The sequence below is a fragment of the Solea solea genome, chromosome 1 (genome assembly GCF_958295425.1).
Source record: "Solea solea chromosome 1, fSolSol10.1, whole genome shotgun sequence".
NCBI lineage: Eukaryota > Metazoa > Chordata > Actinopteri > Pleuronectiformes > Soleidae > Solea > Solea solea.
Window position 1 is genome coordinate 9,651,197 of NC_081134.1, and position 24,307 is coordinate 9,675,503.

At 41.7% G+C, this 24,307-nt stretch overlaps 1 protein-coding gene and 1 long non-coding RNA gene across 2 annotated transcripts in view; one reads left to right on the forward strand and one right to left on the reverse strand.

Annotated features, from left to right (window-relative positions):
* dnah9l (dynein, axonemal, heavy polypeptide 9 like) overlaps positions 1-1,498 on the reverse strand; it is a 36,157-nt gene extending 34,659 nt beyond the window's left edge. Inside the window, exons 1-2 of the mRNA XM_058645524.1 lie at positions 1,314-1,498; positions 114-309 (exon numbers count right to left, since the gene is read on the reverse strand). The gene's annotated coding sequence lies outside the window, so the exon portion shown is untranslated. The remainder of the gene's footprint in view (positions 1-113; positions 310-1,313) is intronic.
* Positions 1,177-24,307, forward strand: part of LOC131470040 (uncharacterized) — a 129,712-nt gene continuing 106,581 nt past the window's right edge. The window contains exons 1-3 of the long non-coding RNA XR_009241857.1: positions 1,177-1,204; positions 4,153-4,518; positions 4,627-4,772. This is a non-coding gene — a long non-coding RNA (uncharacterized LOC131470040). The remainder of the gene's footprint in view (positions 1,205-4,152; positions 4,519-4,626; positions 4,773-24,307) is intronic.

The window sequence follows — 24,307 nt, forward strand, 5'->3', positions numbered from 1 at the left end:
AGGGGTTGATGTGGACGGAAGATAAATATTCCATTAGTGAGTGGATGGCATGTCATACACATTCAGAGTCTGCTCTATGCTGAATTATATATATAGGAATAATAATCTCGTACTTGTGAGTGGATGCCCAGAAGGTTTTCTCTCTGAGTGGCCCAAAATTGGAGCTCGACATTCGGGCCTGGGTGGTCTCCACCGAGCAGCGCTGTCCCAGAGTCTTTTTTCAGGACATTCCATATCTGCCCTGACCACTGAACTATCAGAGTTTCTATAGAGTATAAGAGGCCCGGCTCCAGCGGCCAACCAGCGGGGCTGCGGGAGACAGACAGCGGGAGACAAAATCAGTGTGGGTAATAATGGCAATAATACAGACTGTGGCAAATCAGAGTGCAATTAACAAACCAGACATATGAGTATTACTGTTCAAGCTGACTTACAACCATTAAACCATTTTTTAGTTTGACACAACCAATATTGAGGTTAATGTAACAAGTCAGAATTGTTTGTTGACAATTTACCCTCATCCATGTGCTGAGAGAAAAACAACAGTATTCTTTATTTATTGAATTTAATTATAATTTCCCTACACAGTACTGTGTAAATGTCTCAGGGCAACACCAGCTTTGTTGTTTGTATGTCAAATTATGTGATCATTGGCATTTGGATTGGAATGGATGTGAGTTTAACCAGTAGAGGCTTTCTTTCTTTCTTTCTTTCTTTCTTTCTTTCTTCTAAATAAATTGGTTAATAAAATGAGCCATAATTATTCTGTATGCTAATTATAGCATTGCTAAATCAACAACATCAATGGCGACCAAAGACTAATAATCACATGTACATGTGCCAGATGGTGATGTAAAATACCAAAAAATAAACATAAATAACATATGTTATAGTGTAGCTGCAGTTGTGTTTCAAGGTTAGGTTCCAAAATGATGACTGATTGAATGGAGCAGTAAAAACAAAGATGGAGGAAGACATTTTGACAATGTTTTGCTTATTTTAGGTAGCTCCTTAAATTCGATTATAAATATATATTTTAAAAACATAATAATAACTGTAACAGGACTGTCATTATTGTCATTCAATGAAGACAGAAAAAAAAAATAAAAAATTAGCCCAAATTTTATTTAATGAGATGTCACTTCCGGCAAGAAGTGCACAGAAAGTTGAGGTCGGCAGCAGAGACACATGGTGGAGAGACGTGGTAAGCTAATAGCTTTTTAAGCAAGGAGGTGCTTATCTTGAATCGTAGAACCCTGACGAAGTAATCAATTCGACACGCATACTCAAAATTCAACATTACCAGCACTGACCTGAGGGCGAGGAGGTGAGGACGGGCTCTCTGTACACGCAGAGGCAGCGGCAGCAGGGTTTTTCCCTCAGCGCGGCCTTTCAGAGTCACGACCCCGCTCCTCAGCTTCTCCAGGTGCCGGTGGATGTCATCGAACACCACCCGGGGCCAGTCCTCGTGGTTCAGACCACTGGTCAGCACACACACCAGCACCTGTAAAAGCAGAGCTGCTTATACGCCATACACTTCTGGAATATTACTGTAGCCTTGTAGCCTACTGTTTTATTTATTTAGTTTCATTAATATTATACTTACTATCTTTCTTTTTGTCTCGTTAAATGCCAAAGGGATAAGCATCATATATTTTAAAGGGATACAAGTAGGGTTGGGTTTATGTGTATCCGCATTTGTCTGTTGTTTTCTTTTGTTATCCCCCCCTTACTTGCTATGATAAGCAACTTCGACCCAAAACCAAACCATGACTCTAGTTTTTCCCACTTATTTGAAGCATTTTAATTAGCCTATATGTGATAATTGATGTCCCTTGTTATTTTATATTCTGTGTATTTTGTGTTTCTTATTTTAATTGAAAGAGACAATAACGTTATGCAAGAAAATGCTTCAATCAATCACTGGATAAAATGTAACCGCCCCCCATTTGCAGATGAGGAAATGTCAGAGACAGTAATGCATACATGAATAACAAATGAAATACTGCTAAGCTTGTGATAATAAATAAACAGAATAATACAGGAAGAATAACATAGGCTGCAGCAGAAGACACTTCTGACACTTTATCAGGTGCCCTGTGTACCTAATAAAGTGGTCTGATTGCAACTAGAGAGAGCACTCAGGAAATAAAAGCAAAACTCCCGCACAGCCTGCTCAGTTTACAATTGTTTTTTGGATCTGTGTTTGGGTCACAACCAAAATCTTTTTTCTTATGCTGTTCACTGACAAGAGAAATCTAATAATTTCCTCCTTGGGCCAATACATATGTCCCGAGACATTTTCATCAAAGTCTGTTGTTTACTTTTGGAGTTATGCATAAATGCATAAGTCAGATATTATACTGAACTAAAGAACTCAATCTCTAAAGAAGTCCAGTTGCTACTGATTCAGTGACCTTTGGGGAATTGGAAAGAATCAGCAAAGGCTGCAAATATCGTTGTTCTGCTTTTATTGTTGTATAGAAATTAAAAATACTATACATCTTTATTGGGAGGTTTTACAGCTTGACTTAAGACAAGAATCAAGATGAAATCACAACATGTTTCAGACGAATTGCAGTTGGATAGTTTCCCCAAATTGTTGAGGCGTATTTCACATTGGTCCATAGACATTATGCATCACCTGCATCACTCACACACCGAGTCTGACAATCATCCAGTCACTCACAGTCACACACAAACACACAAGCTCACCTCTGAGATGACAACAGGAAGGTGCTCCATGGGATATCCAGGCACCTCTCCCAGCTGGAGCTGGCGTTTGAATCCCTGCCGAGCGATTGTCTTTACGCCCTTCTTTAGCACGCACAGCAGTTTGGTCTTCCATGGCGGGGATGACTTTACAGGTGTGAGAACAGTAGGGATGCTTTCAACCGCATTGAAAGCACCAGAAATAAGCAGTGACTTATTTCAAGAGGTGTACGTTAGACGACGTGTAGACAGCGAGATTTTCTTAAAGACTGCATGTGCCATAGATAGATAGATAGATAGATAGATAGATAGATAGATAGATAGAAAGATATTCAACATCAAAGCTATCATCTGTAATTTGTTTCCAATTTTTTTTTAATCTTATTTGTTAAAATCCTCTACACCAATCATTTTGTTTGGCCTGTACTGATGCTACCTGTCACTAACTTGACTGCCTACCTGCATGATAAATTCTCACGTGTTCAGGTCACTGAGACTTGATGTGGTCAGTATAAGGGAATCTGTCTTCCAGAACTCTCTCTCTTCAGTCAGCTTCCAGCAGTTTTCAGGCAGAGTATGTGAAGGTTCTCAGTCGTCCTGATCATAGTCTTCTTCTGTGGTTCACTCTAGGCGACTGGACTTGCTAGACCTGAGTTGAAGTCCTCAAACCAGGTATTTAACCTCTGAGGCTGGTGTGAAAGCAGGTTGTTGTTGTTGTTGTTAGGGTCACCTGAGAGTCAGAGTCTGCTATTGTGTGTTTGCCTGTTGTTCCTTTTAGGAAGAGAGCTCAGGACAGAATTGTACGGGGCTGATAGTTGGAGTCTTAGTCCAGCTCCTCTGTTGAGTGATCTCCAGGTTTCCTCTTTCAAGCCATCTGTCCTCTCTGGCCTAAATGCTTACATTCTTATCCCCAAAAGAGTGTCTCTTGTCCTTTAACAGTCCTGTCCAGATAAGCTGGCTCTTCTGTGCTGTGACATGGTTTCTTTGGTTTTCCCAATCTAGAGGTCAGGACACTCCTCATTACATTGCTCTGTTTGTTTCTGGGGATTTTGTCCTCAGGATGAGCCAGCTTCTGTTTCAAAGTGTTGCAGGGTTTGAAAGGCAGTGTGTATGCTCTGTATGTTTTTAGAGACGGATTATATATCAATTGCATCATCTAGTGTAACCTACTATTGCCGCTATTTACAGACTACTACAACACATAACTGTTTTCCTTCCCCTTTTCCTCAGACAACTTTATTTATATCTGCATATGAAGAGGATTTTGGCAAATAACCTTAAAAATAGCTTCAGAAACAAATTGTCAGGCTCAAGTTTCGAGTGGATTTGTGTACAAAATGTACTGAAAACAACACAAATGTATCTTACTTAAGTGCTGTGTGTATTTATCATGTGGTGTGCCGTGCATGTTGTTCTTACCTGAGCATCCCCTGCATGCAGTGTTCCTCCAGGACCGTTGAAGAGCAGCAGCCTGTTGGAACAAATGTGGTCCAGGAAATCCAGTATGATCTTCTGGTTTTCCTCCGCGCCGATGAAACGGTTCCACTTATCCGTCTTTACTCGGAGGATGCAGAAGGCCTGCTCGCGAAGGAAGTCCACTCTTTCATCTGATATGACAACCCCAGCCTTGAGAGGGGACTCCTGTGGTACGCGCACTCCTCCCGCACTTCCGCTGCCTAACGCCCGACTTTTACCGGTGCTGCTCTTGGACTCGGCCATGGAGACTCAGCTGATGAGAAGGAAAAAGAGGGAAATAAACACCGCCTGTGAAACCTGAAAAGAAAATCCCACAGATTATGATAAAAGGTACAAACTCACCTCGGTCTTTAACGTCACAATCAGAAGCTTGAAATTGACCACGCCGACAAGTTCCTTTTTTATTGTCTCAGCTTTGTGTTTCTGTCTCTTCGTTAGCTCTGAGCCCTGTAAGCTGGAAAACTGATACACCTTGATGGGCAAGTTATCTTCTCTCAGTGTGGACTCACTTCATTATCCTGCAACTCTATCCTGTAACCAGAGCCTTCACAGGAGATCTCACTACAGTGACACCTACAGGACAGGTAATGATATTACCTTTCATATACAGTACGTACAGGTTTTTAAGGAGAAGGTGTGAGTGAAAGATTTACATAACCTTATTATGATTGATCGAGTTATTGTGTCATGTACAGAGAATATGCTCAACCCAAACTGACTTACAAGACGCCATGATGTAGACCTTAAATTACAATTAATATTCAATTTGCATTTTGAAATGTTATTCAGTAAATGTGTTTTTAATTCATTACAATGATAAAATTATACAGGAAAGTGTGACCCATCCCTATGTTCACCTTTATAATATAATATTAGACCAGAGTGATGAATAAATAAAGCGGCAATGGGACTAGAAATTAAAAATATTACTACTGATCAATTTCATCCACATTATGTGACCCGCCCAACTAATCCATTCATTCAGTGTGCATCATCACCACCACATGGGGTCAGTGTGGTACAGTGTTTCTGACAGTATCTTGCCACCGTAATCCAAAGTGACCCGAGCCATGACATCCTATTTCACATGCCATTTATGTAAAAATCATGACGAAATGGGACATTCGTCTAACTGTGTTACTTAAAATACCACAGCAATGGTTACCCTTTCAGAGAGCCTAGCACTCTCCCATTCAAACCATAATACATGGATGTAATTGTATCCCCATTTGAAATGGGCCGACTGGAGAGAATAGCGCTTTGCTGGGAACGTCTGACATTTGAGTGTATTGGCAACTTAATGGTCGTATATTTGATCGATAGAGATGCTGTGGGGTTATGTAATGCCAACAAGGCATAAGACACAAGACAAAAAACAAGCGTCCTTTTAATAGAGGGACGCGAAACTAGGCGATGTAACACATGTACAAAGTATATTAATGCAGTTGAACTGTTCCCTCATATACTATGGAAGAGTTCTTTGTTTGTGCAGACACTGCATGTTTTATCACTTCACTATCACCAACCATTGTATACGATGTGATTTGTTTTCCACTTAACATGACACATACAGTATATTAGCATACTAACTATAGGGGGGATTGAGTGCCTTGCTTAGGGGGACCCCAATCTTTGACCTGTACCGGGATTTGAACTGGCGACCCTCTGGTTACAAGCCCAAATCACGTTGTTGCCACATTCATCCACACTGAATATTTCCATTGCTGCCCGTTCCTCGCACTCTTTAGATAATTAAATGCGTGTGTGTACGTTTTGTGCGCGTGTCTGCTCATGCATTCGTGTTGTGTTAGTCTGTATCATGCAGTTGAATGAATGTCCCTCATATCCAATGTAAGGGTGCAGTTTTTCAGCATACACAGACGAGTATGCATTTCTGTTATTATATGCCGACAAAAGTTGGTGATTGAATGTGTGGGATTTATGGCTGCCTTTGAGCGCAGGGCCAGTGCAGAGTGTCCCTTGGGTGTCTTCGCGTGCTCCGTGTGTAAGCCTATCTGAGCCTGCTGACAGCGGGACCATGACTGCCCATCTCTCTGACCTCATGACCAATGTCAGCTCTGCTCTGCAGGGATGTTGGGGTGGAGGCCAGAAAAAGAGATCTCGGTACAATGGGGGAACAAGAGACGCAAGAGAGGGAGCCAATGGAGAAACAAACGGGGGGGGGGGGGGAAGAAAAAAAAAGTGTGTGTGTTAGGGTGAAGAATGAGGAAGGGCGGCGAGCTTACAGCATACAAATGAGACAGAGAATAGTGTGATAAAGGAGCAGAGGAGCAACAGCAGAATAGAGATGTTCACTTGGCCGAGGTACTGGCAATGAATATTCAAGTGTAGTACTGAACAGTCACTGCTGAGTAATGTAAACATGAGGAGTAAGAGAGCAAATGGTAAAATATATCCCCAGGAAATATTTAACCCCCCACCCCCCCGAATGTAATGTCACCTGTAAGTGGATGTAATATTCTGCTCCAGTGTAGCAAAACACAGCCTCAACTATTTTTATTATACCTTCAGCGATGTAGTTTTAATCTGGTGCATGTTCCTCTTTTCTTCTTCTCCTTTTCCTCCACCTCTCTTTCTCTCCATTTGCTGTTGCCATGACTACATGTTGCTTGACAATGAGGCTACCGCTCTTAAGTCCGCAGTCTCAGCCCGGCTTGCTCTCTGTCAGCCACTGGTCTGCTCCTCTCCTCATCACCCTCTCTCCCTGTCCTCAGTCAGAGGGGAATATTACATGTTGATGAGCTTGAGGTTTCTTGAGGTTTCGCCAAACACACGCACGCATGTGCACACACGCATGTGCACACACACACCCTTCTCCACAAGCAATGGGTTTCTCAAACTGCACTTTTTTTATTACTCACCATGGCCTTTATCATTTTGTGCTGTAGTCTCTGGGTGACAGTCATGTATCTCATAGCTGGACTCAGGGGAAACATGGGAAGGGATGAAAAAGGAGGATTGAGACAAGTGGGGAAAAAAATGCAAGAGCTGGGAGAAAATTGTCTCCAGGGAAAGAGAAAAACTATCGACAGTGACAAAGATGGGAAGTGCATACACACCATCACAAACACACAGACATTATGTTCATTTCTAAGTTTCCCTCTTGTTGCTGGCTGACTACCTATAAACAACCTGCCATCGCTAGTAATTGCAGTGTGTTTGTGTGTGTGTGTGTGTGTGTGTGTGTGTGAGAGAGTCCACATGTCCAGATGGTGCTGACCAGCCGTCTCTCCCAGGGCAGATGAAGTAAATGGGGCGATTACAGTAATGACCGACACACACATCTGTCTCATACCTCTGCATGGCTGCCAGCTATTTTGGAAACAGACATTTATACACACAGACACACACAAAGCAAAAGCACTATTGGCTGGGAATTGTGGAGAGGGCCATAGCGAGCAAATACCACTATAATGTACGTTTAACTGATGCAATGTATATGCAGTTACGTTGTAAGTAAACGAAAAATGGAAAATGTAAGTAGCTATTCGACACCTTGGATTTATTATATAAACAGTTGTATGAATGAGTAGATTAACATTTTTCCTGTCAAAAACTATTTTGCATAACATTCACCATCTTTCCCCGACATTGACAACGCCTACAAACCCCAACAATGCCTACATTTATTTTTATTATTATTATTGTTATTATTATTATTATTATTATTATTGTTGTTGCTGTTAAGGTAGTCTACATATTAGAACACATTCAGGTGTTCCTTGGACTGTTTCATTGTGCCCCCTCTTGTCAAAACAGCCGCGTACAACCCCTCAACCAAACATTTTGTCGCTATTATTTAGTCCCAACTCGCTCTCTGCAAATGTCCTACTCTCCCGTTAAACAATCTGACCCGCTCCAGTCCTTACATTTCTTTTCCGTTTTATATATCTTTGGCATTTCTCTCTGACCAGAGATAAGTCAAGAGAGGGGGACCATTCAGACAACCCACCAGGGGCAGGTGGTCTCTTTGTAGTTGGGAGAATTGGCAGGGTGTCACCAGCAAGCTCTCCCTTATCACACCTTGTCTTTGTTCTGCAAAGGTCTTTCTCCTCTGTCTGGACTCGGTGATATTTGAGAGGCATGTCTGTGTGCACGGAGAGGGGTTAGAGAGCATGGCCACTCTCCTGGGAAGTAGGTGTGTGTGTGTGTGTGTGTGTGTGTGTGTGTGTGTGTGTGTGTGTGTTCGGGTATTCAAATCCTGAGCTTGCTCTCTGGAGTATATTAAAGTGCGTATGTGTACATACACAGACACACACGTGCCTGTTTGTGGCTTCCAGGGACCCCGACCACCTGTGTGAAGAAACGCTGACCACTTCCAGGATATTGTTCTCTTAAGTCATCACTCTGTGTAAGAGAACACCCTAACTTCACGGGCAAAGTGCTGCAGCGGCTCCACTAAAATCTGCAGATACAGTGTTTTCTATAAAACAAATAAAAAAATGCATAAATAAATAAAATAAAGCCAGCATTGTTCCGTACTGTGGAAGACACAGGTAGTTTCCTCTTACATCAAGTTTACCTGGGCGTGTTCTCGGGAGGCTCGTTAAGCTTTGCTGCGACAAAGAGATGTACTCAAAATTTTAAAGTATGGTACACAACCGTCCCTGTTTTAGAGGGGTGGGGGTGAATAGGCTTATATAGGCTTTAATCCTGTAGATGGGGCTGTTTCTCTATCAGGCTCCCCTGGATGGTGTGATTCAAAATTGTACCCATCCTCTTGTTGCTTGTAAAGACTTGTATAAGCTCTGTGAAGAATAGTTATTCTATGTGCTCCTTGTCAATAGTGGAATTGGATCTGGCATAACTCCACTGTGAGCCAATAGTAAACACTTTGGTGTAGGTATTCTCTATGATACTAGTACACACAAACTAATGGAAGTGTGTTTGCACAGATTCAGGCTCAGACTCGCACACACACACTGAGTGTTCCCTTGGTCTCAGACGTAAGGAGAAAGTATTGTTTCTATTGATTTATCATCATCTGCTCACCTTGGAGATATTAAGACCCTAAAACAATAAAGGAGTGAAATACACCTGGGTAACCTCTGAACAAATACAAATTATCTACACCCCACCATCTGCAGTGGTGGATAGCAGTGTGGCACCTTCGGGGTTGGAGAGGTGATGAAGAAAGTCTCTCGAACTTTTGTTTAAATCAACATCATCAGACGCATACAGTACGTAGAGGCGTCGCCCCTCAAAGATCCTCATTTAGAAACTCATGCTCAGTGGTTTGTCCGTGGCTCTCAGACATATTTTAATGGAACTAAGCATAGAATTACACTGTGCACAACCAGCCCCTTCCAAATGACTATTCTACTTAGTGTGATTGGTTGCCAGTGCTTGGCCATTTCATGAGAGGATGCACTAATAAAGGTAGGCAGAAGGAAAATGATAGACTGAGGTTTTACTCTGATTAATACAATTCTAGGACACTGATGTACTGCCATTTTGGTGTTAGTTATTCACAGTTATTGCAGTGTTGAAGGCTGAATAGGTAAATGCTGGTGCTGCCTGGTGTCCACACTAGCAAAAAGGCAAGTGTTCTTCTGTTCCACTTCCTGTTAAGGAAATTGGATAGCTTTGCAGTGAAACACTGAGTAATTGTTAGCGGAGGGCAGAATTTAGGCCACAGGCAAGGTTGGTTAGTCTTCAGAGCAGCTTCCCTCCATACAAACCCCAAAACAAATTTTTGCATATTAATAGACATTTACCCTCACTGGTGTCATTATTAGCTACACAGGACACCTAATAAAGTGAAGGAATAGCACCTGACGTGGTCTTCTGCTGCTGTATCCTCTCTGCTTCAAGGTTAGACGCGTTGTGCGTTCAGAGATGGATCTTCTGCACACCCTGGTTGTAATGAGCCGTTGTTTGAGTTGAACTGTTGCCTTTCTAACGTTTTGAACCAGTGAAGCTATTCCTACCTCACTCCTGACATCAACAAGGCATGTTCACCCAGAGAACTGCCACTGACTGGATATTTCCTCTCCTTCAGGCCATTCTTTGTAAATCCCAGGGATGATTGTGCGTGTAAATCCCAGTAGATCAGCAGTATGTGAAATACTCAGACCAACCCGTCTCGCACCGAGAACCCTGCCACATTTAGTCAGTGAAATAAAAAAAGTTTCTTCCCCACTTGGTTCAAAGTGGTGCTTGTTTCAAACTTCAGCAGGTCAGCTCGACCGTGGCTGCATGCCTTAATTGAGCATTGGGTCGCTACCTTGTGATTGGCTGATTAGATATTTGCAATGACAAGCAGTTGAACCTAATAAGGTGTGTCTAATAAATCGGTCGGGTAGTGTGTTTTAGTAAGTATAACTTCCATCTGTTTGGATTAAACACTGGGTATTGCTGCCTTAGCAGGTGCTATGGTGTCTGAACCAAAGATACTTCTTTGTCCCACAGGGAATTCTCCTCCTGTCTCAGCCAGTTCCTTGAGAGGCTTCTTCTGCCTGGATACAGGAGTTCCAAGTGCCTTCTGGCCCCCTGATTCTTCTTCTTCTTCTTCTTCTTCTTCTTCTGCTTTCCAACCTGCTTCTGTGCATGCCACAGACGCCTCACTGTTCTTATTAGAAATGACAGCCCCTCTGTTTGCTTAGACATAGAGATAAGTAAACCCTTTTATGGCTTGATAGACATGCATCAAGTGTATTATTGGAATGAACCGTTTTGACATCTGCTGAGTTGTCTGGTCTCCTCGCCGTGCACCATCCAACCATTTAATTTCCCTCTTCTCTTGCACCTGTTACTGTCATTTCTTCCTCTTTTTTTTTTTTTTTTTTTTTTTTTATGAAAGTTGACCTACATCTGGTTGCTCAAACAATACTTTTGTGTGTTCTGTTCTGAGCAGAAGCGATTCATACTGCTCCTGTGTTTGATAAACTGGGGAGGGAGCGTGTTGAAATTACCCGTCCACAAACTTTTAATTTACTGCTCTACAGTCCTGAGTTTTTATAAAGTCTCTAATAAGAAAAGTATGGTGACTCACAACCAGTTTTTTTTCTCTCTGCGGTTCCCACAATGTTTTCTATCCATGTGGCAGACGTGTGATAACCCAAACCAGGAAGTCATGATTAGAACAACTGTTGACTTGAACAGAGATCAGAATAAAGATCTTCCCTCCCTCTTGATGGGAGTAACATTTGCCATGTTCACATGAAGCATTTTTGTTCCATTCTAGCTCAGTTTTGCTTTTGGGATCTTCCACGTGTCAGCAGTTTCAAATCTAGCAAGTTTTATTCAATATAAGCCTATATATTGGACGTACTAGTACCCTTACTTACCTGCTTTGTTTACGTTTTTTGGTCGTTTTACGGATAGAAATCTCACATGCCCTTTAATTACATAATCAAATGCAAGTAAAATCATTTTATTGGAATGTTTTTCTAACAAGAAGCGCGTTCTCTCAGCCTCAGGATGGATGCTTGTTGTAACAGTCCCTTCTGGCGATAATAAGCTCTTTTTATTCAGTGGACTAATCTGCCGATTACACTTAGACTGCCATGAAACATAATGATCTAATGGCATTTCCTTTAACCGCGTTGTTTTGACGCTTGTTGCTTTGACCAAAATCCCCCCACAAATGCTGGATGTACATTTCATTTATCTGATGTGCATATCAAGGCCCTCTAATAAACTTCATTACACTTGCAAATTTCCAGTTTTCCCACCACTTTGGCTCATGACCAAATGTCTGCAAAACTAATGACATTTTAATCAGCCTCGTCTGTGGTTTGTGTTCAGCGCCAGTCCTCAAATCTTAGTGGACATGGTGAATATTATAAAGGCCATTATAATTGTTAGAAGTATTTTGGTGCATATTTCACTATAATATCATTTGTTTTCTATTGCTTATATCCTTTTGAGGGTTTCGGGAGCTGGAGCCAATTCGAGCTGATATTATGCGAGAGGCGCGGTAGACCTTGGAACCAGGTTGCCATCCCATCACATTCACACCGCGACACCACCGTGTGGCCACTATAATATCAGGTTTAACATAAGTAGCCCGATACGTCTGTACATTATACATCAAAGCTTAATTTGTTCTTAAATTATATGTCTACAGTGTAAGAAATTTGAAAGGAAAAGAAATTGGAGTGCTACCTAAAAACCCACACACACACAAACAGATTAGTCATTGATCAGGGTTAAACCTTGATCTCTGTGTGAGAGCATGCTGTGATCGATAAACTTTAATTCTGCTTCAAGTGTGTGCTTGCACGATTCTATGTGGCACGACTCTCTCCTCTACAGACGTCGGCCACGCACACACAGTCGTCCTCTCTACTTTTGTCAAGCCATCCCAGGCAGAATTAAACGCACACACAGACACACACACACACCAACCTGATTAGGTGAACTGCAGGGGTTAGGCCTAATGACAAACAGACTCAGCGTGTGCACAAACACCTCAGCTTCTCAGATGAAATATAGATTTTCCTCTGTCCCAAAAGCTGATGGGTATTAGGCGAAGGCATGTGTGTGTGTGTTCAAGTGAGAATGTGCTTATGTGCTTTTGTTTGAGTGGATGCGTGTGTTATCTCGTTCTCCAGACTGTTTTGTGTGGTATCAGGGAAAAGCATATAAGTGATTGGATTGCTGCTTTGTTACTGTTAAAGACCCTCTCTCCAGGGAAATATTGGGTTAAATAACTCTGTTCTCTGCTCGCGTGGATGTGGCGTATAAGGTGTGTTTGACCGATAGATTAACAGGACTGCCATCGTATCTCACGGGGGGGGAGGGAAAATGCATTGGTGTTGTGTTTAGCAAGTGAATGTCCAGCGAGCGTGCGACAACGTGCCAAATGAGTTTGTGTCTCCATCAGTGGCGGTAGGCCCACTTATTTCTACATAAACTCTGCCAACGAACAATTAGAACAAGAAAACGCGATAGTTATGTAAAACGGAAATGCTTTAATGGTGTTTTTTATTTTACACTGTACACGTACAAACTGAAATGGGCTGTATCGCCGAGCAAATAACGCGGAGAATAAAAAAACGCTTTGCTACCAGAAGCGTTGGCATAACCCAGTGGATCCATAAATGTTGCATACCTACTATAACAGACTTATTTTGTGTATTTAAAATAAAGCTTTGATAAAAAAAAAACAACAAAAAAATCCATATGCTCCAGAGATGCCAGAGATGCTCCATAACTTTTACGGCTGTGCAACTTGCACTGCTCTCTAGGTTCAGTTTAGTTTTTTAATTTCTACCATTTTTCTTTTTAATGCATATGACTCCCTCAAAGTGATACAGATGTGAATTCCTCTTACTTCCTTTTTTTTTTTTTTTTACTTAAATATTCCTTAAAACTGAAACGTTTCTGCAGCTTCTTGCAACTGGAAAATCAACAAGCAATGTTACACGGCTATTATTGTCTATGTCTGTACTGCGATGCATCTTACAAACCCTAGCACCTGATCTAAGCAGAGGCAGGAGAATCACTTACTCCTACACTTCATGCTGCGCAGTGGGCCCAGTAACATACATACATACAGTGCAGTCACGTATTTGAGTAATCACTCATCCTCTAGACTTTAGGCTCCGAGCTTTTGCATATTAAAGTGCCAACTTTACATTATTATAGAAAAATTCCATATATGGAGCCCTAAAGGTGCTCAAAATGTAAAGTAATAGGGAGTATAGGGATAAACCCTTAAGAGTAAATGACTGTTTGAAATCCTATACCCACGTACGTCTGCGAACACCATATATTTCACAGTGATGCTCTGCCAGGCCCAGAGCTTCACTGCAGCCTCAAGCCCTTGCTTCTTGTAAGTATTTTTTCTCCTGTCCTTAGTCTCTTTAGAGAAATCTCCAGGGCGGCTGTGATGAACAGCAAAAATAGCTCTAGATAAACCCAGTTTGCGAAACACTGCCCAGCAGCACCACACAGCAGACACAGCTCAGACTAAAAGAGAGAGAGATAGAGACGGTTTAGCATCGATGGTCAGGTGGGCACTCAAAACTCTGAATGAATATTGATGTAGCAGCGTATCTGCTGGACGTGCACAGTAAATGAGAAGCTGTTAGCGAACACATTTACTATATTTCATTTTGAACATGATAATAAGTCAACAGGGCCCTGCTGGTCCCAGGTGGCCAACAACATTGATTACTTTACACGTCAGCATATATTTCTCATAATAAATATCTCGGGTTATCTCTGGAATATGATATTCCATCATCAGCCAATTTACAATACATACGTTTTATTGAAGCATATGTAATTTGCCTGGAATATTACTCTGAGCATGTTAGGGGAAACACGACATCCTTCTCAATGAGTGGCAACTTTATAATGTCTCCTCTTGCCGTTTTATCCAAATTTCAATACTATCTGAAGTCTGTCAGTTAATGTTTGAAACACGCCAATGTGTCTGAAAAACCGCGACTGTTTGGTCATCAAAAAGACGAAGATGACTCATTATAACCTCAATTAGAATTTGTAATCGGCTTTGCTTTCATGACAGATATCAAGAAGTCTGCCAATTTCTCGCGTGGCAAATGTTTTTTTTTACTTTGACATGAGGCTCTTAAAATGATTCCGAAAAAACCCAAACCCTTTAATGTGAAGCATTGCAAGCTGCGTCATATCTTGTAACTAATGTGTAACTGTGTGCTAGTGTTAAAACGTGCCCGGCTCACTGTGGGTTAAGCTAAGTGGTCTCCATGAGGACGACTGGTCCTGACAAGATCAATGTTTACTGTATGTCAGGAAAAAAAGTCCTGAAGAGGTAACGATTACAAGCACACACACACACACGCACACTTCCCTTCTGCTAAAAAGCTAATCTTTTTGTGCTAATGAAAGGTATTGGGTTTCCTAACAGGCGTTTAAAGGAAGGTGATGGATTGAGGGCTAGATGGATGGAGGGAGGAGAGAGATGGGGGGGGGGGGGGGGAGAAGCTAGAGGAAGATGAGGTGTCAATAAGCACATCAGCCTGATCCCTTTCAGACGGCGAGGTGTGCATATGCTGCTAATGTAGGCATTCACGCACGCACACATTCGGAGCCACACGTTGCTTCAGTCACTCATAAATCCCCGGGCCGAGCATGAAGCGAGTCTTTTGGTGCCAGTAAGCTGAGAGATGGATTGCTGGAGATGTCTCCACCTTGACCACTGCTGTGATAAATGTCTGTGGGAGCGTATGCATGCACTCCAGCTTATTACATCAGTTTGGAGCTGTACGGCTGTGCAGTTTCATGCAGAAAACCGTGTTAGTGAGTGCATTTTTGTTGTGTTGAGTGGAATTCATTATGTCATACTTGAGACACATTCGCCAGGAAGGGAATAAAGAAGTAGCCAAGAAGTGCACTTTAATTGTTAGGTGTTTTATGTCTTCGGCTACTTTTGAATATGTGAGTTATGTTCGTAATTCAAAGAATAAATAAAGATTTTTAAGACTCTGGATTGTGTCCAGAGGACCCTATGTCTCAATTTCCCTCTTTCTTTCATTTTATCGCTGTTTTCCAGGTGAAATGCTCAAGTATGGAATGTCTGCTCTCTCTTGTTTTTTTTAACCCCGTTCTAATAAAGCTGATTATCATTTGTTTCCCAATCACATTAGCATGCTACTAATGAGGGGGGCTAGTCAACCATTAGAATATGATCCATAATTCATCGTTGACTCTCGTTCATTAGCCCATCCTTACTTCAGTGTTTAACACGTCTCTCTCTCCTTTTCTCTGTGTGTGTGTGTGTGTGTGTGTCTCTCACTCTTTGTTTGTCATCTGGGGTACAGAGCAGGGTTTGTACTGATGGACATTCACATGATGGACTCTAATCTACCTTTTTTTTTTTTCTACATGCATTATGTAACTTAGGTGTGATGCCAACAACAACAACTTAATTTGGCAGTGCATGCAAGGGTGCATTACTGTGCATCTGTCTAGGTGTGTGTGTGCGTGTGTGTGCGTGCGTCAGTCTCTGTCTCTCTCACTTTTGCTGTCTGTCTGTGTCTGTCTGGTGAGTGAAGCAGACAGCTGTTATCAGTCACTGACAGAATCCTCCCATCAATCCCCTCCTTCTGCTGTCAATCACAGCACATTGTCACCAAGTTGCTATTTAAATAGTCCCCTCTCTTCTGTCTATGCAAGAAATATGTCTACGTGTACATGTGCACGTGTTTATGCTCTCTCCTCTCCTCTCTCCTCTCCTCTCCCCTCCTCTCCTCTCCTCTGCTTTGAGAAAAAGACAAACACTGCAGGTTGATTTGTAAATAAGAATTTCCCAAACACCTTTATCAGCTTCCCAACACTGCAAAATGACTCCCTCCATAAATAAATAGTTGTTAAAAACAGCTAGAACATCATTAATGTCTGGCTCAGAGCCAGCAAAAAGTTGCTTCAAATAACACGAGTGTGTGTGTGTGTGTGTGTGTGTGTGTGTGTGTGTGTGTGTTTTTTTTGGCAGCCTTCTAATGAGATGCCCGTGTTTCCCTCCATTAGTAGTTTATTAGATAGCATGGGTCGCTGAGGTCTGTAAAATACAGTAAGCTTAATTTAGCACATTTGGCTCGACGGGGGCATAGGGGACTTAAGGGAGTATCACGGACAATCGGAAATTAGCTTAGGATATAAATTGGTGTTGGTGAGCTATAACTAGTAAGCTGTTGAGCATCCATCACTGGCTTCACCAAAGCATTTATTATTAAAGTGCCTTGGAGGTGCTGACGACCACGTATAATTATGTGTAATTGGGATTTGAGCCACAAAAAAAAAAGAGGTGCTGCTTAATTCTCTTCTCTTCTCTTAATTCTCAGCTGTGAAGATGGTACTCATCTTTTGTTGGCTGTGCTCATTTCACTCATAGAGAGTCACCAGCATTGAAATGTGTGTCTTTGGGGAATCTGTCAGCTTGATTCTCTTGAATCTCCTTCGGGATAAATAAAGTATCTATCTATCTATCTTCTCTCTAGAGCCACAATAGTGATCCCAGATACACAAAGACTGGACATTGGATGTTTGAAGTAGCAAAATGATAAATTGGGTTCCAGCTGCACTACTGTGTTATTGCACCTTAGCCGTGTTAAAGCATACTAGAATATTTATTTGAAACTGATGTATGTTGCCAGTTCAACTACCATGCAACCTACTTACATTCTGTTAGTTTCTCATACGTTCTCAGCTGAAAAGAAAACTACCGTTTTTAGATATTGTGACATGAGCGTAACCGTTTAAAACAGAGCTTGCTGTGTTAATGCGCAGCCCCACAGACAACACTCTCTTTATCCTTAAGTTTAAAATATAGTATGTAACCTATGCACCCTGCATTAAAGTGTCAAAAAACAACGAGAAAAATGTGATTATATTTTGTGGCATAGTGCACTGACATTAGCCAGAATGTTTCAAACCCTCCTTAGGAATCTGAATTTCTTGTCAAGGTAATGGACTGTTTTATTTTGGTCGCCTTTTAATGACCATGTCATGTCACCCCCTATGAAACGGCCCCTAGGTCCCTATTAAGTGTATTTCTCTACGAGGGATCACAATTACTCACTGCCTTTTGCTGCAGTGGCAATTGGTAGTGACATCACCTATAGGAATCTTGAGGCTTTGTGATTTTGGCTGGCAAAATGTTTATACGTACTGCGCTTTATTGTCTATTTTCCCTCTAAATGCGAACATAATTTACAGAAATGACATCATTTGCTATTGACAACGAAGAACAATGGAGGACAATCCAGCAGCTCGTTTTTTTTCCCCTGCTCAGTTTGTGACTGTTTGTTTCAACAAGATGGGCGATGAAAAAACGCCGGTCACAAGGGAGTTACCTTTTTCTGTCGCTCAATCAGCTGACTTTGTTGTGGGTGGAGTTGGTCTCGCTCCACCTGGACCATTATAGTCTGGTATCCCAAGGGAAAGGTACTGAAAAATGGAACGGTTGGGGTATTTTGGTTTTGTTATAAATCAAGTGAGAAGAAGGCTCACTTTCAAATGGAATTCTTTTGGCTATATTTTTACTTCCCATCTGGCTGCAGAGTGAACTGGCAAGGCTGTGTCCATTTTGTATACGGTTCTGTGTCACACAGGGAAACGGAACAAAACAACAATTCCCATGATCCCACGCTGCTTCCCTGTGTCGTCAAACTAGGTCTTTTGTCATTGTTCTTGATTGAGAGGAAAACTCGATTGACCGGAACTATTTATTGTTTATGATTATTTTTTTGTGTGTTTGAACACGCACGCACACACACACACACACACACACACAGCACATCATCATTTATAGCTGGCATGTAAGTGACAAATACTTCTATTTTCACTGCCGTTCATGTAACCTTTTCAGTCTGGGGTTATGAAAGGTCAATCTGTCAGACCTGATTTACTGTAGGAGCACAGTGCTCTATCTCTCTCTCTCTTTCTCTCTTGCTCTCTCTCTCTCTCACACACACACACACACTGAAACACATATTTTAATTCTCTTGATCATTTGTCATTTTTGCCACTTGCTCCTAGGGATGTATATCGTTCGGATATTACAGATACCGATACTCCTTATCGGTATCGATACTTATCAATACTCTTATCGATACTACATGTCATTTTGTGTAAAAAAATAAACATAACATTACAAGATGTTAAAAGATTCTATCTTTGTTTGATTACCCCATGGTAAAATAAACACTTCAACAGAACAGAAGCGATGCAATTACAAAGCCCCTTCATGTTTAACCCAGCAGACTGTAAGTACAGACCAGACCCATAGGTCAAACAGAACAGTGCAGAGGAGGCACAAAAATCAGTTCATATCTGATTAACAGGACAGCTAACAGTGCTCACGTTTCAGATTCGACTGTAGCAAACAGCTGGAAGTCCTTCACAATGAACTTTGTGACGACCCTGTGGCATTCCTGCGCTCTTTCTGCTGTCATCTTCATTTGTCTGGCGATTGTGAATGGAGTCGCCCGCAATGTCGGCAGAGCTGTGGTAGCTGCTGCTTGGTTCATGCCGCGTACAGGATTAACGTAACATATATAAACTTACCGTGACTTTAACATCGCAGAAACGAAACCGGGTGCCGCCAGTACCGTCAAGAATCTTAACGGTACTGACCCAATTAGGAACCGGTACCAAAAAGTACCGTTCCTCGACATACATCCCTACTTGGTCCTCTTCCTTCATTTGAAACTTTTTCTTCTCCTCTCTGTCAGGTTCACGTCGCGTTGTTTTGAAAGGAGAAGACATTGAATTCCTTTGAATGACACAAGAGTGATGGGTACAACACAGCGCGCCATAAACAGGCAGGGAAAAAAAAAAGCAACATTTCAAACCAAGCTCTTTTATACTGATAATCATTGTGTTTGTGAAGAAGGTTTTGTGACACAAGCGACACATCATTTAATCATAATGGAAAAAAAACAACAACTTTTGATTTGCAATGCACATTTATACACTGAGCTTCACGGTGTGTGAATACAAAGGGAAAGATGTGGGCATCGGAGTGGAGTAAGGAAACAATTATGCACGGATATTGTTGGTTGTTGATGGGGAAGATGGAGATTGGTAGATGGTGCGTGTGTTTTCTTTTGGTCCCGTGTTCTGTGAAGCTCTAGCATTGTGTCTCGCGAATCTGGTCAAATGTGGTTGAAGGAGCGCAGTGATCCTGTTAAGATTGGACAGACGACGCGAGTAATGAAGTCTTACCAATATCAAAGCACCCACACCTGAACAGAGGAAGAGGGTGGCCCTGTAAGACCTGGTGCAACGGAGAACAGAATGTTCAGCTGTGGTTTCGTTTGATCTGCATACTATTTGCTTTTGAGCAAAGCAGTATATTGCTTTTAAGTGACCTCATCTCATGTTGATGGAGAGCTGTTTGCACTCCGCGTGAATGGAGAGGAGATAGACGGAGTAGATGCAGACAGGAATAAATTTAGCATTACTCAGCCTTTGATGCCTTTTTTTTTTTTACTCTCCATCTCGGGTCTCTGATGTCATTCCTCTTTGCATCTCCTCTGCATCCACCGGTGTCTCTTTTGTCTCTCCTGACTCCACTCTCAGGTTTTGCGAGCGTCCCGTGTCCTTGGAGTTTCTTCTTTATTCACTCATCATATTTCCTCTCTCATTTTTCCTCCCTTCTTCTTCTTTTCCTGTTTCCTCCGTTGTGTGAGGTTGTTGTTGTTGCAGATCCATCAATATTCACAAGGTGTGGCTGAGGCGTCGAGAGCTTTAATCTACTTAATTAACTCTCCCCCCGTGATGTGTGTTTGTGAGGGAAACAAACACACGTTATATTCCGTCTTTCAGGATATGTGTCAGTGGTGTGTCACAGTAAAACGCTGTCACTGGGCTTTATTGGGAACCCAGTGTTCACATAGACTATTGATTTATTACTTCTGCACCAAGTCCACAGCTTTTCATGTGTTGTAACATGTAAGTACTTGATTCTGTCATTGTGTTTCTGGCACCTTCGACCTGTGTGTGTGTGTGGGGTGGTTACTGTATGTGCTGTTGTGTGACTGGGTGAATAAGTGTCAGGAGCTAAGTGCTTTGGCGTTCATCATGCTGTGTGACGTTGGCAGAGAACAATAAGTGAATATGAGACTCTCTTGTTTGGCCTTAGTGCGAAACAAACAAGAGCAACAATAGAGCACTTGTGGAGTCTTTTCCTCCCTCGAAACACGTTCTCTTTTCTGTTCCACCACTTTTCCTCTGTTGCAGATATAGACGGACTGTGTTTGTGTTTTGCCTGCGTCTGCATATGGGTGCACTGCATTTAACCTCTTTTGCTCATTAAGGGAGGAAGCATGTGACATTTTTTAAAAAAGAGCAGCAACACTCTCCCGCCTCCTCTCCCTCGCCAATAATTTATCCCTTATGGGTTGATGTAAGTCTCTGAAAAAGCAATATTCCAGGAACGCCGTATTACACCATTCAGACGTGGTGCATTTACACCTAATCTATGAGACTGTTTAATGTGAGACCTGTCTTAATAAATAATCATCAATGCTTTTGTTCAGTGTAATTATTAATACCGAGAGTGTTTTTGTCAGCAGGGCTACCTTTGCCAAAGCAATCCGTGAGACGGAGGACAATCTGTCACTCTGTTTTACAGCTAAGTCTCCTGAGACTTTGTGAAATGAGCACAATGTCCTAAAATGCAAATATGTACTTCATGCACAAAAAGTGAGAAACATACTTTTTTTTTTTTTTTAAACTCCCCCTCCTTTAAAGTATGACACGAAGGAGACACTAGAAACAGGCTACGGTTTGACATTGAGATGACGCTATGGGAAGTTTGTGAGCGTCACAGATATTTTGCTAAATATAATTTGGAATGCAAGTTATGTTAAATTTTGTGCCGCAGCCACTTTTTAATTTCCTTTTGTCCTCAAGTGTCTACAAGGTAGCTCCAGCTCCACTTGCTCTTGGTTTGTGATGACGCTTGATCTTAGTTTCTTGGTTTCTGGATACTAAAGGGATCTCGGCCTCAGAAGTGACATTTCTGTAAAGGTATAGACGATATAGATGTGTTAAAACATGAAGATTTGCCTCAGTTTTCTACTAAACGATCTGGGTTTTACTCATTATTTCATGTTAATATTCTCTATCATTCACATGTTCAATGTCACGTGTCCTTTGTCGCTCTTATTTCACGATACCTTGACAATAACTTGCGCAGCATATTTGGTGAGTTTAAATTCATGCACCCCACACATGGGACGTACTGTATATGCAATGCTGTAAAACTCGGGGGTGACTTCACCCGCTCCACTTCACATTGACACTGTTGCTTCAAGGTTAATCTTTATGCCAACACCTTTCTGTCTGTGTCTGCCTTCCTGTTTTTTCTACCAGGCTCCCTCTGTCTTTTTTCTTTTCCCTCTGCTCCTGCCTCAGATCAATGGGCTGGATGACTTGAGTAAATCTTAATGGTCAGAGTGTGTGTGTGTGACGAGGTTTAGGCGTGTGTGTGTGTGTGTCTGAGAGAGAGAGAGAGAGAGTCTGTGTGTGGGACTGAAATTGATTGTGGCTGGACAGGAGGCAGGCAGGCAGGCGTGTGGTGGTGCCCCAGGGGCAGGACAGTGCTGAGTGAGCAATACTTCACCTGCACTAGATACACAAGCATGCAAGTGCACACACATACACACACACACACACACAGACTTGTTTTTATATCTTAGTGAGCACACATCATTGATATAATGCATTCCATAGCCCCCCTAACCTAAACCCAATTCAACCAGATCTTAATCCTGAAAAAGCCCTTTAAACTTGTGGGGCCCAGACAAAAAAATGTCCCCACAAAGATAGATTTGTACGCTTTTTTCGACCTCACAAAGATAAGAATACAAGTACACTCACACACACACACACACACACACACACACACACACACACACACAATTCAGCATAGTGAAACACAGAAAGACAAGTGTTGGAATTTGAATCTAAATGTCATAGACAAGTGAGCACTGCAGCAAAGTATCTGAAGACTTTGGATTTCCATTTTTCTCCCATGTTCAGAGTACATTGGTCCAATAATGAAGGAATGTATCAATTTAACCCTTTAAAACCTAAGGCTCAAAATGTCCATCTAGACTTTTTTTGCTTATTTTCACCGCAAAATGTCCAGAAAATGTCCTGTAAGTGCTTTTGCCCGTTTTCCCATTTTTCTTTCAATATCTGGCAGTTATTTACAATTTACCGCATTCTAAAATAGTGTTTTAACAATTTAAAATAAAGTAACACAAAAAAGATAATTTACAAAAATCGTTTGCATTTTAAAAATTAAATTTGAACAAAATAAAACACATTTTCAATACATTTTCTTGGAGTCTTTGTCTCTCAATGTGTAAAAACATGCCGGGTACAGGTGTTCTTCCCACTCTCTGCCCAACAACACAGACAAATACACAGATTCTCTGGCTTTCTAAAACAGTGGGAGTGAAATTACCGTAATAACCAAACATTGGAATTTTTACGATATCGCAAACTGTCACATAATTACGGTAATGCAAATTGTGCTTCCGCGAATGTGTCGTCTGCGACATGTTCGGTGTTAAAGGGGTCAAAGGAGAATTTTTTCTACAATACAATGGTGTGTGTGCAATGAATTGAACCACTTTATCATATCAGTGGCTTCATCGTCAAGACTCTAATCCCTATGCATCGTCTTATTTTTGGGATTTTATCCCTCAAACATGCTTATTCCAGCTTCATTTAACATTTCTGACACAAATGAAACGCCTTACATGCCTGTCATTGTCCATGTACAACAAAATGAAGGTTTCTTTGGATACAGACTATTATCATTTCATTTTTGTTTTTGGGACAATGACATGTGCATTTGCTTTATTCTCGACCAAAACTTTAAAACACAGGGTAGAGGTTACAATTTCAAATTTTTTCTATATATTTTGGGGCCAATGCTTTTTTTTTTTAAGTACCCTTGATGGGCTGTGTAGTGGACTTTATCTGTGAAACATAATGCCACTTATTGGTATGTCATTTCAGCAGGTGTTTGCCCGATCACGGTGAAGACTTGCATTGATCTGCTTCTTAATCCATGTGCTCCACAAATAAATCACCTGTTTTAACGTGTAGCAGGACTTCTGGGGATTGATTGTGTATGTTTACCTGGGGGATCAGCTGGAGCACTGCAGAGCCTCCGTCCTCTCTTGTGATCCTTTCAGTGTTTGCTCACATCTGGCCCTGAGTGGACACCTTTCATGTCGCACAATTTTCATGTGATCCATTGCGGATGTAAAGTCACCGTGTTAAGAGTTAAACACCGCGGTTATACGCCGCCAGGCTTCATTTCAAGCAGAAACCTGAGGCGTGTGGAGGCAGACGCAGAGTCGCTCGCTTCTGATTTTATGATTACCACATTTCATGTTGCCTGCAGACAATTGTAGATAATTGTAGGATGTCTATGTATATGTATATCAGTCTGTGAGTGCTCTCAGCGTGCGGCCCTCGCTCCAATCAGGGGATTTCAGGGTAGAGATCATCATCACATGTTAGTGAAAAACAGCCCAATGAACAGTAAATTTGCCTCATCCTCAGAGAGAGGAGAAGGAGAGGCCCCACTGTGCTTGGATGGCATGGGCCAGGTGGTGTGAGATGAGCCAAAAGGGTGTGT